We start from the raw sequence: 12,240 nt of genomic DNA on the forward strand, positions 1-12,240 counted from the left end.
GTGACCACCTGTACCTCTCCCCAGGGAGAGGGCCTCACCCACCGCAGCCGACCCTCCATATAGACCCTGAGGCTCATTCAACCACAGATGAAGACTCAAAATAAACTGCAAACTCTAACTGAGGGACCGGAGCCCTGGACCATCCTGGTTGGGCACGGGATGAGGTTAGCAGACACTGGTTCATGGAAACCACGGTGACTGTGCACAGAATACGGCAGCCAGCAAACCTGCATCCAGTAGGTAGGAAATGGAGCAATTACTCCAGCACACACACCTACAGCTACCAAGGAACCTGGCATGACTCCACCATCATGCACGTTCATGGCTAAGGTCCAACGTAGGAAACATAATAGGTCAAGTAAAAAACTAAAACAGCGTGCTACATTTTGTTAGGAGAAAGGAATGTAGGCTTCTGGCCAAGTATGAAAAGAGAGACAGAAAAGAACTGATACCATGAGTATCTCCTAGTGAAAGTTTATTGTGAGTAATAGACACGAAAATAAGAAAAAAAGGGAAGGAGGAGGGCAGGATCAGCTCCCAACTAAGAGAGCTCCAGAGCCATATTTTATCAATTTGAGATGATGTCTCCCCCACCTCCATAATTTTAGCACCTCTGAAATCAGAATGTATCCTGCAATCAACGTCAGAAAAGATTATTTCATAGATTAATTAGCATTGCTTTTTCTTAAATGCACATAAAATAATGGTACATCCCATAACTGACAAATGTCACAATTACATAAAATACAGTGTTTTTGGTGGCTTGACATGCCATCATTTGAAGGTCACTAGCACAAAGGGCTGGAGCTGTGAGGAGCTACACGGTCATTGGGGTATGGGGGAGAAGAAAAGAAGCCATCACAGAAGGCAGGCATGCTGGGAAAGTGGGAATCCGTTCAGAAGGGAAGGGGCGCAATGTGGAGGAGAAGAAAGCAGCAGGCAAGGAGTGGGAAGGACAAGTCTGGGGTCCAGAATGGGCTCACAGCGGGCACTGCCCATGCCTGGACCTAAAGACAGCTGAGTCAGGGAGAGAGGGACAGTGGGGAGGCAAGGCCTAAGGGAAGCAGGAAACAACCAGGTCTGACAGCCCAGGTCAGAAACCCAGAAACCAACCCATATGCCAGTCCTTCCAGATGTGAAAGCAAAGGACCCACGCCAGCCAGCACATGCTTGAGAAAGAAGAACAAAGGTGGAGAGCTCACAGTTCCAGGTTTCAAAGTTTACTGCAAAGTAATAATAATCAAGAAACCTGGTCCTGGCTAAGGACAGACAGAGAGACCCCTACCTCACACCACACACAAAAATTAACTTGATGTAATCACACACCAGATGTAACAGCTGAAACTGTAACAACTAAAACTATAACTATATAGAACTAAATCTTTGTAACCTAGTGGAAGGCAAATGATTTTTAGATATGACATCAAAACAATCACAAAAGAAAAAAAATATATATATACATACATATATATATATATATATATATATATATATATATATATCAGTAAGCCAAACTTTACCAAAATTAAAAATATAAAACATGTTGTGCTTTAAATATACCATTAAGAAATTTAAAAGGCCTGTCTGGTGTGGCTCAGTGGATTGAGCGTCATCCCATGGACTAAGAGATCCCTGTTAAATTTCTGGTCAGGGCACATGCCCCAGTGTGGGCTTGATTCTCAGTAGGGGGCATGCAGGAGGCAGCCGATCAGTGTTTCTCACATCAATGTTTCTATCTCTCTCTCCCTAAAAGATCAATGAAATTACACACACACAGACACACACACAGACACACACACACACACACACGTATATGAAACTTAAAAGGCAAACCAGAAGAAAATATTTGAAAATCATGTATTTGATATAAAACTTGTATCCAGAATACATTTTACAGCACAATAATAAGATAAATAATTAAACTGAAAAATGGGCAAAAGATTGTTGAAACAGATATATCACCAAAGAAGACATTGACCACAAGCATATAAAAAAAATTAGCCATCAGGGAAATGCAAATTAATTGACGAAACACCACTTCACACCTACTAGGATGGTGATAATAAAAAAAAATGACAGTTCCGGCTGGTTTGGCTTAGCTGTTACAGTGTTGGACCTACGCCCAAAGGGTCATGAGTTCAATGCCTGGTCAAGGGCATATACCTGGGTTGCAGGTTCGATCCCTGGCCCCAGTCAGGGTCATGCGGGAGGCAACCAATCGATGTTTCTTTTCCCCATCCCTTCCACTCTATCTAAAAAAAAAAAATCAATGGAAAATTATCCTCAGGTGAGGATTAACAAAAAATTAATTAATTAATTAAAAATAAAATGATGACAAATAACCAGTGTTAGGTAGGGTATGGAGAAATTGGAACCCTCATACATTGCCACTGGAAACTTTGGAAGATAAACAGTGTGCCCACAGAGTCAGCAAGTCCTCCTACATATACACCCAAGAGAAATGAACACGTGTCCACACAGAAACTTACATGTGAATGTTCATGCAGAAGTATTCACAACAGCCAACAGGTGGAAACAACCCAAATATCTATCAAGTGACAAATGGAAAAACAAAATCTGGTAAATCTATACAATGGATTCCTATTTGGCGATAAAAAGAAACAATGAACCTCAGAAGCATGTTAAGTGAAAGAATCCAGGTGCAAAAAACAAACAACCCTTTTTGACATTCCATTTATATGAAATGGCCAGAACGTGCAGAGGTGTATGCAGAGAGAGCTGAAAGTGGGAGGCTGGAGGTAGGTGGGGGACAACTGCCAAGGGCCCTTCTTGAGTGTTTTAAATGGATTACAGTGACAATGATAAAATTTTGTAAATTTACTAAAAATTGCTCAATTATAGACTTGAACATTTCCTACGTCCTGGCTGGGTGGCTCAGTTGGTTGGAGCATCTTCCCATGCGGGTTCAATTCTCACTCAGAGCACAGGCCTGGGTTGTGGGTTTGATCCCTGGGCGGGGTGCATGCATGCAGGGGGCGGGACAATTGATGTTTCTCACATCAATGAGGAATATCCTCAGGTGAGATTTTTTAAAAGTTCCTACAACATGAAGAAGGCCGTTTACAGCCCTGTCCCCAGCTCCTCACATTCTTCCAGCTCACCCTCAGAAAGGGAGCGAAAATAATTCCTGCATTCTGGGCCCTGCACCCTGCCTCCTGGGAGCTTGTACTCCAATAGGGTCGCCAGCTTCATCTGGGCACCCATGACATCCCAGGTCCTGTTCTGAGCCCCAGCAGGTAGCAAGTAGAGTTGACCCTCGAACAACGCAGGGTTTAAAATTCACATAAAAGTATAGACACACAGTTCAAACCCATGTTGTTCAAGGGTCAACTGTATTCAGCCCTCAAATACCCTCACTAGGTGGGGAAACAGAGGCACTTGCATCAAGTGACAGGTCCAGAGTTTAACAAATGCTCATTTGAAAATCCCATCTAAGCATATTCTCCCCATCAGAATTCTTGCCTCAGAGCCTTCCTGTGACCCGTTGTCTACATTTGTGAGGTTCTGCCTGATACCAGCAGACGCCACAGGGGTGTGATGCTCTGGGTTAACCTCCAGTTCCACAACCCACTCCTCGTGTGAGATCCAGCTCTCTCGGTTCCCAGTTATTCTACCTGTGAGTAAGAGCCTGAAACATCGTGAAGATCAACGACATAATCTACAGGAAACCCTCCGACACTCTGCAGGAAACTCCAAAAGTCGATAGATCAGCGTGTGTGTGTGTGTGTGTGTGTGCACGCGTGTGCGCGGGTGCACTGTGTGTGTGCGTGTACATGTGAATTGCATGTGTGCATGTGCAAGTGTATGTGTATGGGTGTGTGTGAGTGTGCAGGTATGAATGTGTACATGTAGGTTTGTGGGAGAGTTGCACGTGTACATGCATGTGTGTGTGCACAAATACTCAAAGACACACATTTACACACACTCCTCCCAATACATTATTTTTGCTAACGAGGTGCAATGCCCACCTGCCTCTCCTGCAAGGTGAATTAAATTTTAAAACAGGACTAAGCCTCAGAAAATACAGTCTCCCTTATTCGGGCCCACAAGCCCTCCCCAGCAGAGCCCAACGTGGCGTCACCCTGGAGACGGTGAGATGCTCTAAGTACAGCATCATTCCTTTCCTCAGGAAAAACCACCATTCACCCTAAGTCTGTGAATGGAAATGAGGGAGAGATGGCTTTCCAACTGAGCAGGGAGGCCAATCAGCAGCGTTCCCTTGGGGACCTAGACAGAAGCTGGTGGTCCTGGCAGCGCCCAGACTGTAGGGGACCCAGAGGGACTAATCCAGAGAGACGAGAGGCAGGCGGGTGACTGAGGTACGAAAGGGCCACAACAGAGTGAGATGAGATAACAGCCAAGAAAACAACCAAAAAGTGGAAGTCGTGCCGGTGGCCGAGGAGCTGCATTACAGCAAAGCAGAGTGGCCTCGGCGTGGCAGCACGAGGTCGACTTTCCCACTGGAGGTTTGCTTGATTTTCTAATCAGCTCAGGTCTAAAGCAGAACGGGGAGACCCTGCTGTCCTGAGGTGCGGAGAATGGAGAGAAGGCCCTGCCGGCAGCTGCTCCTGCCGCATGCCCTGGGGACAGAACCCTGAACCCACTAGCACTGAAATCAGGACTGCTTCCCAGGGCCTCACAGAGAAGTCACTCACACGGCTCTGTTTCCCAGTGGAAACACCACAGAAACGGACAGTCACATGCGAGTCCTGACCCACGCTTCCCTCTCCAACACCCCCAACCCACAGCCTGGGAACACATCTCTATAGGTGGGACTCTGGTTCTTTTATCCCACGTGGACCTGTTTTCACTCTTAGACTCGAAAGACATCACAGCGTGCAGGCCTGGGAAGACAGGACAGACACATGAAGGGCGTGGCGGTGGCTCAGACAGGACGGGCCCGACTGGAGACTGTCTGCAGCCACCATCTCCACACCGGCTGCCTGACCTTCCCCCAGACTCCGCATGTGTATCCCAGGAACACATTATTTCTCACAGTAAGGTGATTCATAATTAGATTTATGTGTAATTTTTTAGAATTTTTCTTTGTTTTTACTCCTTTATGATCTGAATTTGCTTTGCTTTAAAAAGAATACTTCCTTCATTCTAACTAAAAATAAGAAACTGTGTTCTTTCTAAGAATGATAGTCTATCAAGGATTTTACATTTTAAAATCAAAATTGGACCCACCAGAATGACTAGAATCAAAAAGACATAATAACAAATGTTGGTGAGGATGTGAAGAAATTCAAACTTCATATACCGCCTGGGGAATGTAAAGTGGTGCAGCCACTTTGGAAAACAGTGCAGTTCCTCAAAATGGCAAATACAGAGTAACCACATGGTCCCACAACCCCACTCCTGGGTACATGCCCCGAAGAAATAACACCACATGTCTACACAAAAACTCATACATCCAAGTTAATAGCATCATTCAGAACAGCCAAAAATGTGAGCAATCCAAATGTGCATCAACAGATGAATGGATCAAGTGTGGTCCAGCCATACAAAGGAATATTATCAGCCACAGAAAGAAATGAACCACTGACACATGCTGCAATGTGGATGAGCCTGGAAAACATTATGTTAAGTGAAAAAAGTCAGACCCAAAAGGCCACATGGTATAGGATTCTATTTACATGAAACGCCCAGAATAGGCAAATCTGTAGAGACAGAAAGTAGATTAGTGGTTGCCAGGGGCTGGGTAGCAGGGTGTTGGCGGGAAATGGGGACAGTTAAAGGAAATGGGTTTCTCTTTAGGGAGATGAAAATGTTCTAAAATGGATTGTGGTGATGGCTGCACAACTCTAAATATACTGAAAACCAGAGAATTGTACATTTTAAATGGGTAAATTATATGGTACGTGAACGGTATCTCGATTAAGCTATTTTTTTAAAACCAAATTTTAAAAATACATAAAGATGTCAGAAAGCAAAAAACAGAATTAACATTCTAAGGTATATCCTCCTAGAGTTGTTTTTTCTCTAACAATATATGGATATAGAATAGAGACACATATTTTTGAAATAAAATCGGGATTACATTATATATCATGACATGTAGTCAGCTTTTTCCTTTCACATCAAGCCCCGGACCACTTTCCAAATAAGAATATTAAATGTTAGTGGTCACACAGTAGCAGAGGTCTGAGTGACCATAACTGCTCGATTCACCAATTCCAACACCAACGGACAACAGGGTCCTCACCAACTTTTACAATTGGGAGCAGCACAGAATGAGACTCTAGGGCAGGGGGTCTCTGCAGAGCTGTCCAACTGTTCCCTTCAACTGTGCTTGGTGGAAGGGTGTTCACTGCCCTCAGGCTCTGGTACATAATACCATATGACCCTCCAGAAAGGGGGGACCAATTTACCCCACACAGCCACCAACACTGAGTCTTACCAATATTTATAAATTTTGCTAAAGTGATGACAAAAAAAAAGCTACCGCTTTCATTTGAAAAGTAAAAATTATTGGTGAGGTTGATTATCTTTCATCTGTGCATGAGCACTTTCTGTCTCATTTTTTTGTTAAAATATCTTCAGCCCATTTCCTACTAAATGCCTATCTTTTCATATTATTTCCATGCTCAGAATAATAATCCACTGTGGACTTGTAAATTTATGTTGTGAATTAAAAGACAAATAGCTAGCCCTGGCCGGTTTGGCTCAGCGGTTAGAGCGTCAGCCTACAGTCCAGAGAGACCCGGGTTTGGTTCCTGCTAAGGGGCACGTGCCTCGGCTGCAGTTTGTCCCCGGCCCTGGTTGGTTGTGCAGGTGGCAGCCACTCGATGTGTCCCTTTCACGTCGATGTTTCTCTCTCTCTCTTCCTCTCTCTCCCTCCCACTTTATCTGAATAAAATATGGAAAAATGTCCTCGGGTGAGGATAAAAAAAAAGACAAATAGCTAAAGCACAATATATAAGGAATATCTTTTAAAACTAGAAACACAACAAATTTGTCAACAATATCTGTTATCCCGCAGCCACCGCCTCAGTGGTTGAGGGTCAACCCATGCACCAAGAGGCTGCTGGTTCAATTCTGTCAGGGCACATGTCCATTATGGGCTCAAATCCCAGTGGGAGGCATGCAGGAGGCAGCCAATCAGTGTTCTCTCTCATCAATGTTTCTCTCTCTCTCTCTCCAAAATCAATAAAGAAAATAAAAATTAAAAAAAACAATAGCCCTGGCCAGTTTGGCTAAGCAGTAGAGTGTCACCCTGTGGACCAATGAGTCTCAGGTTCGATTCTGGTCAAGGGCATGTACCTCGGTTGTGGTTTGTCCCCAGCCCTGGTTGGGGTCATGTGTGAGGCAACCAGTTGATGTGTCCTTCTCATGTTGATGTTTCTCTCTCTCTCCCTTTCTCTCCCTCTCTCTCCTGCACACTCTATCCGAAGATAAACAGAAAAATATCCTTGGGTGAGGATTAAAAATAAACGAACAAACAAACAATATCTGTCCTTAACGGGTGAGGACGGCATGTGATCCTGCCATTTCCAAAATGTGCTCCAGCAGAGGAGCAAGAGGGTCCTTGCACTCAGGAGCTGATGCTGCCTGCAGCAGAAAGGCCATGTCAGCCCTGATCAGGCATCTCTCAGGACACATCAGCCCTCCCAACTTCAAGAAGGACCCACGTCGGGGTATAAGTGGGGTGGGCCACACAGTGGGTCTCCCCTCCCTCTAGCCCTGCAGGACAAAGGATGGAGGTGGGATAAAGCCCCTCCCCAAACCAGGTGCCAACCACCCCAACCATCATAGTGGTCATCTTGATGACCCACCCCTCCTTCTTGGTGAATAAGAAAGGTTGCACTTGTCTGTTCAAGGGTAGCAGGGTTGGAAGTTTATTCCAAAAAAAAAAAAAGGGAACTGTCAGATGACTGGGAGCAGGGTGAGTTCCCCCACCCTCACCCTTCTCCATGTGCCTGGCAGGACAATATATTCTTTCTGGTGGACTCAAAGGGGCCACACAGCCTTGAGCTTCCCCTTCCCATTAGAGGCTTAACCTGGGGTATCTCTTCCCACAGGCCCGGCTTTGTCCCCAGCCCAAGGTCAGCTCAGTCAGATAGATGGATGATTAATGTCCCTGCACAGTCTGCCCCCACTTACAGCCTTAGGGCTCCAGAACCCTCTTTCCAAATAAAAAAAGCCGCCCAAAGGACTTGGCTTGCTTTAAATACCGCTATCTGACAAGGAAATTAATGTGTGCAGCGGCATCCGCCTCTGAGGCTGGCCAGAGGGACAAGCTCTTTCCCCCAGTGATTATGGAGAGAAGCTCAAATGAAGTTTCACAGAATCAAGCAAACTCTCCTAAGGGAAGGAGGAAAAAACCTCTTGCAGGAAACCAAGCTGATCTTTAAGGAGCACTCTGAGAGGGGAAACCATCTGTGTTGCTCCTCCTCCCCCCACAGCCCAGAGGCACAGCCCAGAGGTTGAGACAGGGAGGCCTTTGGGACTCACAGGGAAAACTCCGACTTCTCCGTGAGTCATCCCCCACCATCTGTGAGGCTGGCACGCCCGTCCCACACCAAGGCTGCTTGCACCGCGACAGCAGTGTTTGCTCATGAGAAAACAGCCCTGAGCCTGGTTTCCCCAGTTTCGTGCTATTTCGCAAGTGCCAGTGTCCATTTCCCAACATCTGGGGTCAGGGAGGAGAGGGGGGGAGTGCTGAGCTGCTCCACATTTTGGGTGGATGGAAAGGCTGCGTGCGGAAGAACAGGGACCCTGCCCTGAGTCTCTTTGTGAGAGGGCTATTCCTAAGACGGTCTTTGTGCCTCGACGTCTGAATATGGGTTTACCACAAAAAAGCCCCGTCAAGGGCCGAGCATCCAGAAGCAGTGGACCACGGATCGTGGCTCCCAGCGGAAACCCAGGGCTGACTTCCTAGCCCAGCGTGAACTGGAAGCCAATTAAGCAGAGCCAGTTTTCCAAAAAGGGCACCAGCCTATCCCTGAAGAGCTCAGTGCTTAGTGAATAAAATGTGCATGTGGTTAAATCATTAACTAACAGCTGGATTGAAATGTCATAAGACCAAATGCTATATTCAAAGGTCCGCAGCAGATGAACTGGACATGGAAAGGAAGTCACGTAACTTGCACCCCCACACAAACCGTGCGGTGCTCCGCCTGGCATGGGAAGGCCTGCCGATCAACTGTTCCCGAAAGGACCCGCCGACTGCCAGTTATCCTGTAGGCACTCAGAGGCAGGAGAAAGACCTTTTTCGTTTCAGCAAAGTCCATCTCTTTAAATGCTGATTTTATAACTGCTTAGAACACCTGTGCAGCATGGCCTCTCAGCATGTGACATTTCATCGCAAAAATTTTTTCCCGAGGTTCCCAAAAGATGTTGCATCTTACTAAGAGGCAAGATGCTCAGTCTCTCGTACTAAACTCTAACCCTCACTCCAGGTCACTGCCTGAACTATTCACAGCAGCCTCCACAGGGAGGGGCAACTCCCAGGAGAGAAAGCCACTCTGCCACCACAAAGGACAGAATGAAGAAACACATGACATGTTGCACAGCATCTTGCATATTTGAAGTGGGACCTGGGGGATGTAGTTAACCTTCCCCCAGGGCAGGAGAGATTCTGAGGTCAGAGCACAGTGTTTGTCCAAATGCTGGGGCAGAAGTGCTCTGGATGGACCCACCTGAGCGTTTTTTGTCACTCAGGTCAATCACAACCTGCACTTCAGGGACTCGGCATGTGCTGAGTTCTGGGACTGCGGGACGCTTGCTGTGAAGCACGGAAGGGTCCATGGTGGCCACTGCCAGATAACAGGGACACCGAGGACAGATGGGGGCCCCAGCCTTGCAGGCAGAGCCAGAGGAGCAGGCAGTCAACACTGGGCAGGTACAGGAACAGAGCTGGGAAACACGCTTGGGAAGCTGCTACGCTCTTCCTGAGGGCAGGACCCCCAAACTGGACATCTATGTGTTGGAACCAGAGCCCATCAGCTACCCTGTTGGTGGGTGACCTGCAGCCTGTATTTCCTGGCCTGACCCAGCTCCAAGGTATAGCCACGTAGCCTGAACCAGTTACCTTACCTCTCCAAGACTCAGTTTCCCCATCTGCAAAACTCCTACTCATAGGGTCATGGTGAGGTTCACTGGATGCTGTGCACAGCTCACACCACTGCACGTGGCTCCCAAAATACCAAAACCTATTGTCCAAAGTAGTTTTGGGTGCAAATATCCCTTCTCCGAAAACTGGGAGTAAAGAAACAGGAAGCAGAGGATGACATGGTAGTAAAGAGATGTTCTTACCAACCTCACCGAGCTCTGCCCCTTGCTCCTGCACAAAACATGGCACTAAGCCTGGGACCCAGTGGTCTGATGTGAGACACATAATTCTGTATAAGAGCGATACTAACCAGCCCTCTGCCAGAAACTAGCATAAAGGTTAAAAATAAATGCTGTGACAGAAAACACACAAGGTCTTCAGAAAATCTAATTTACATAAAGCTACCAAGCCCTGGCCAGTTTGACTCAGCTGTTAGAGCGTTGGCCTGCGGACCAAAGAGTCACAGGTTCGATTTTGGTCAAGGCCATGTACCTCGGTTTCAGTTTGATCCTGGCCCTGGTTGGGGTCGTGTGGGAGGCAACCAACTGACGTGTCTCTCTTGCATCAATATTTCTCTCTCTCTGTCTCTCTCTCTCTCTCTCTCTCCTCCTCCCTCCCACTCTATCTGAAAATCAATGGAAAGATATCCTCAGGTGAGGATTTTTTTAAAAAGCTACCCAGAAAAATTCTTTTCACAAGGCTCACTCATAAAAAGAGCATCACAAATAAGATGATGATGCCCCAAAAATAGGCCTTTCCAGGAAAAATCACTGAGGACCCAATCTGTTGTTAGTGAACTGGAATCCTGATTCCCTTAGTCATGCAAAGACACTGGCAATGATGTGTCCCCACAGGAGTACCCCAGGACTGTGGAGGGATGGATCTCACCACCTGGAGTACCCCAGGACTGTGGAGGGATGGATCTCACCACCTGGAGCACCCGGGACTGTGGGGGGATGGGTCTCACCACCTGGAGTACCCCAGGACTGTGGGGGGATGGATCTCACCACCTGGAGTACCCCAGGACTGTGGGGGGATGGATCTCACCACCTGGAGTACCCCAGGACTGTGGGGGGATGGATCTCACCACCTGGAGTACCCCAGGACTGTGAGGGGATGGATCTCACCACCTGGAGTACCCCAGGACTGTGGGGGGATGGTTCTCACCACCTGGAGTACCCCAGGACGGTGGAGGGATGGATCTCACCACCTGGAGTACCCCAGGACTGTGGGGGGATGGGTCTCACCACCTGGAGTACCCCAGGACTGTGAGGGGATGGATCTCACCACCTGGAGTACCCCAGGACTGTGGGGGGATGGTTCTCACCACCTGGAGTACCCCAGGACGGTGGAGGGATGGATCTCACCACCTGGAGTACCCCAGGACTGTGGGGGGATGGATCTCACCACCTGGAGCACCCGGGACTGTGGGGGGATGGGTCTCACCCCCTGGAGTACCCCAGGACTGTGAGGGGATGGATCTCACCACCTGGAGTACCCCAGGACTGTGGGGGGATGGTTCTCACCACCTGGAGTACCCCAGGACGGTGGAGGGATGGATCTCACCACCTGGAGTACCCCAACTGTGGGGGGATGGGTCTCACCACCTGGAGCACCCGGGACTGGGTGGGGATGGATCTCACCACCTGGAGCACCCGGGACTGGATGGGGACGGGTCTCACCACCTGGAGCACCAGGGACTGGGTGGGGATGGGTCTCACCACCTGGAGCACCTGGGACTGGGTGGGGACGGGTCTCACCACCTGGAGCTCCAGGGACTGGGTGGGGATGGGTCTCACCACCTGGAGCACCCAGGACTGGGTGGGGACGGGTCTCACCACCTGGAGCACCAGGGACTGGGTGGGGATGGGTCTCACCACCTGGAGCACCTGGGACTGGGTGGGGACGGGTCTCACCACCTGGAGCACCAGGGACTGGGAGGGGACGGGTCTCACCACCTGGAGCACCAGGGACTGGGTGGGGATGGGTCTCACCACCTGGAGCACCCGGGACTGGGTGGGGACGGGTCTCACCACATGGAGCACCCGGGACTGGGAGGGGATGGGTCTCACCACCTGGAGCACCTGGGACTGGGTGGGGACGGGTCTCACCACCTGGAGCACCAGGGACTGGGAGGGGACGGGTCTCACCACCTGGAGCAC

The 12,240-nt window shown here is 48.5% G+C and overlaps 1 protein-coding gene across 1 annotated transcript in view; it reads right to left on the reverse strand.

Moving 5' to 3' along the window:
* RASA3 (RAS p21 protein activator 3) overlaps positions 1 to 12,240 on the reverse strand; it is a 119,903-nt gene that overhangs the window by 60,884 nt on the left and 46,779 nt on the right. The window lies entirely within an intron of this gene.

This window comes from Molossus molossus, unplaced genomic scaffold (genome assembly GCF_014108415.1).
Source record: "Molossus molossus isolate mMolMol1 unplaced genomic scaffold, mMolMol1.p scaffold_m16_p_9, whole genome shotgun sequence".
In the NCBI taxonomy this organism is placed as follows: Eukaryota; Metazoa; Chordata; class Mammalia; order Chiroptera; family Molossidae; genus Molossus; species Molossus molossus.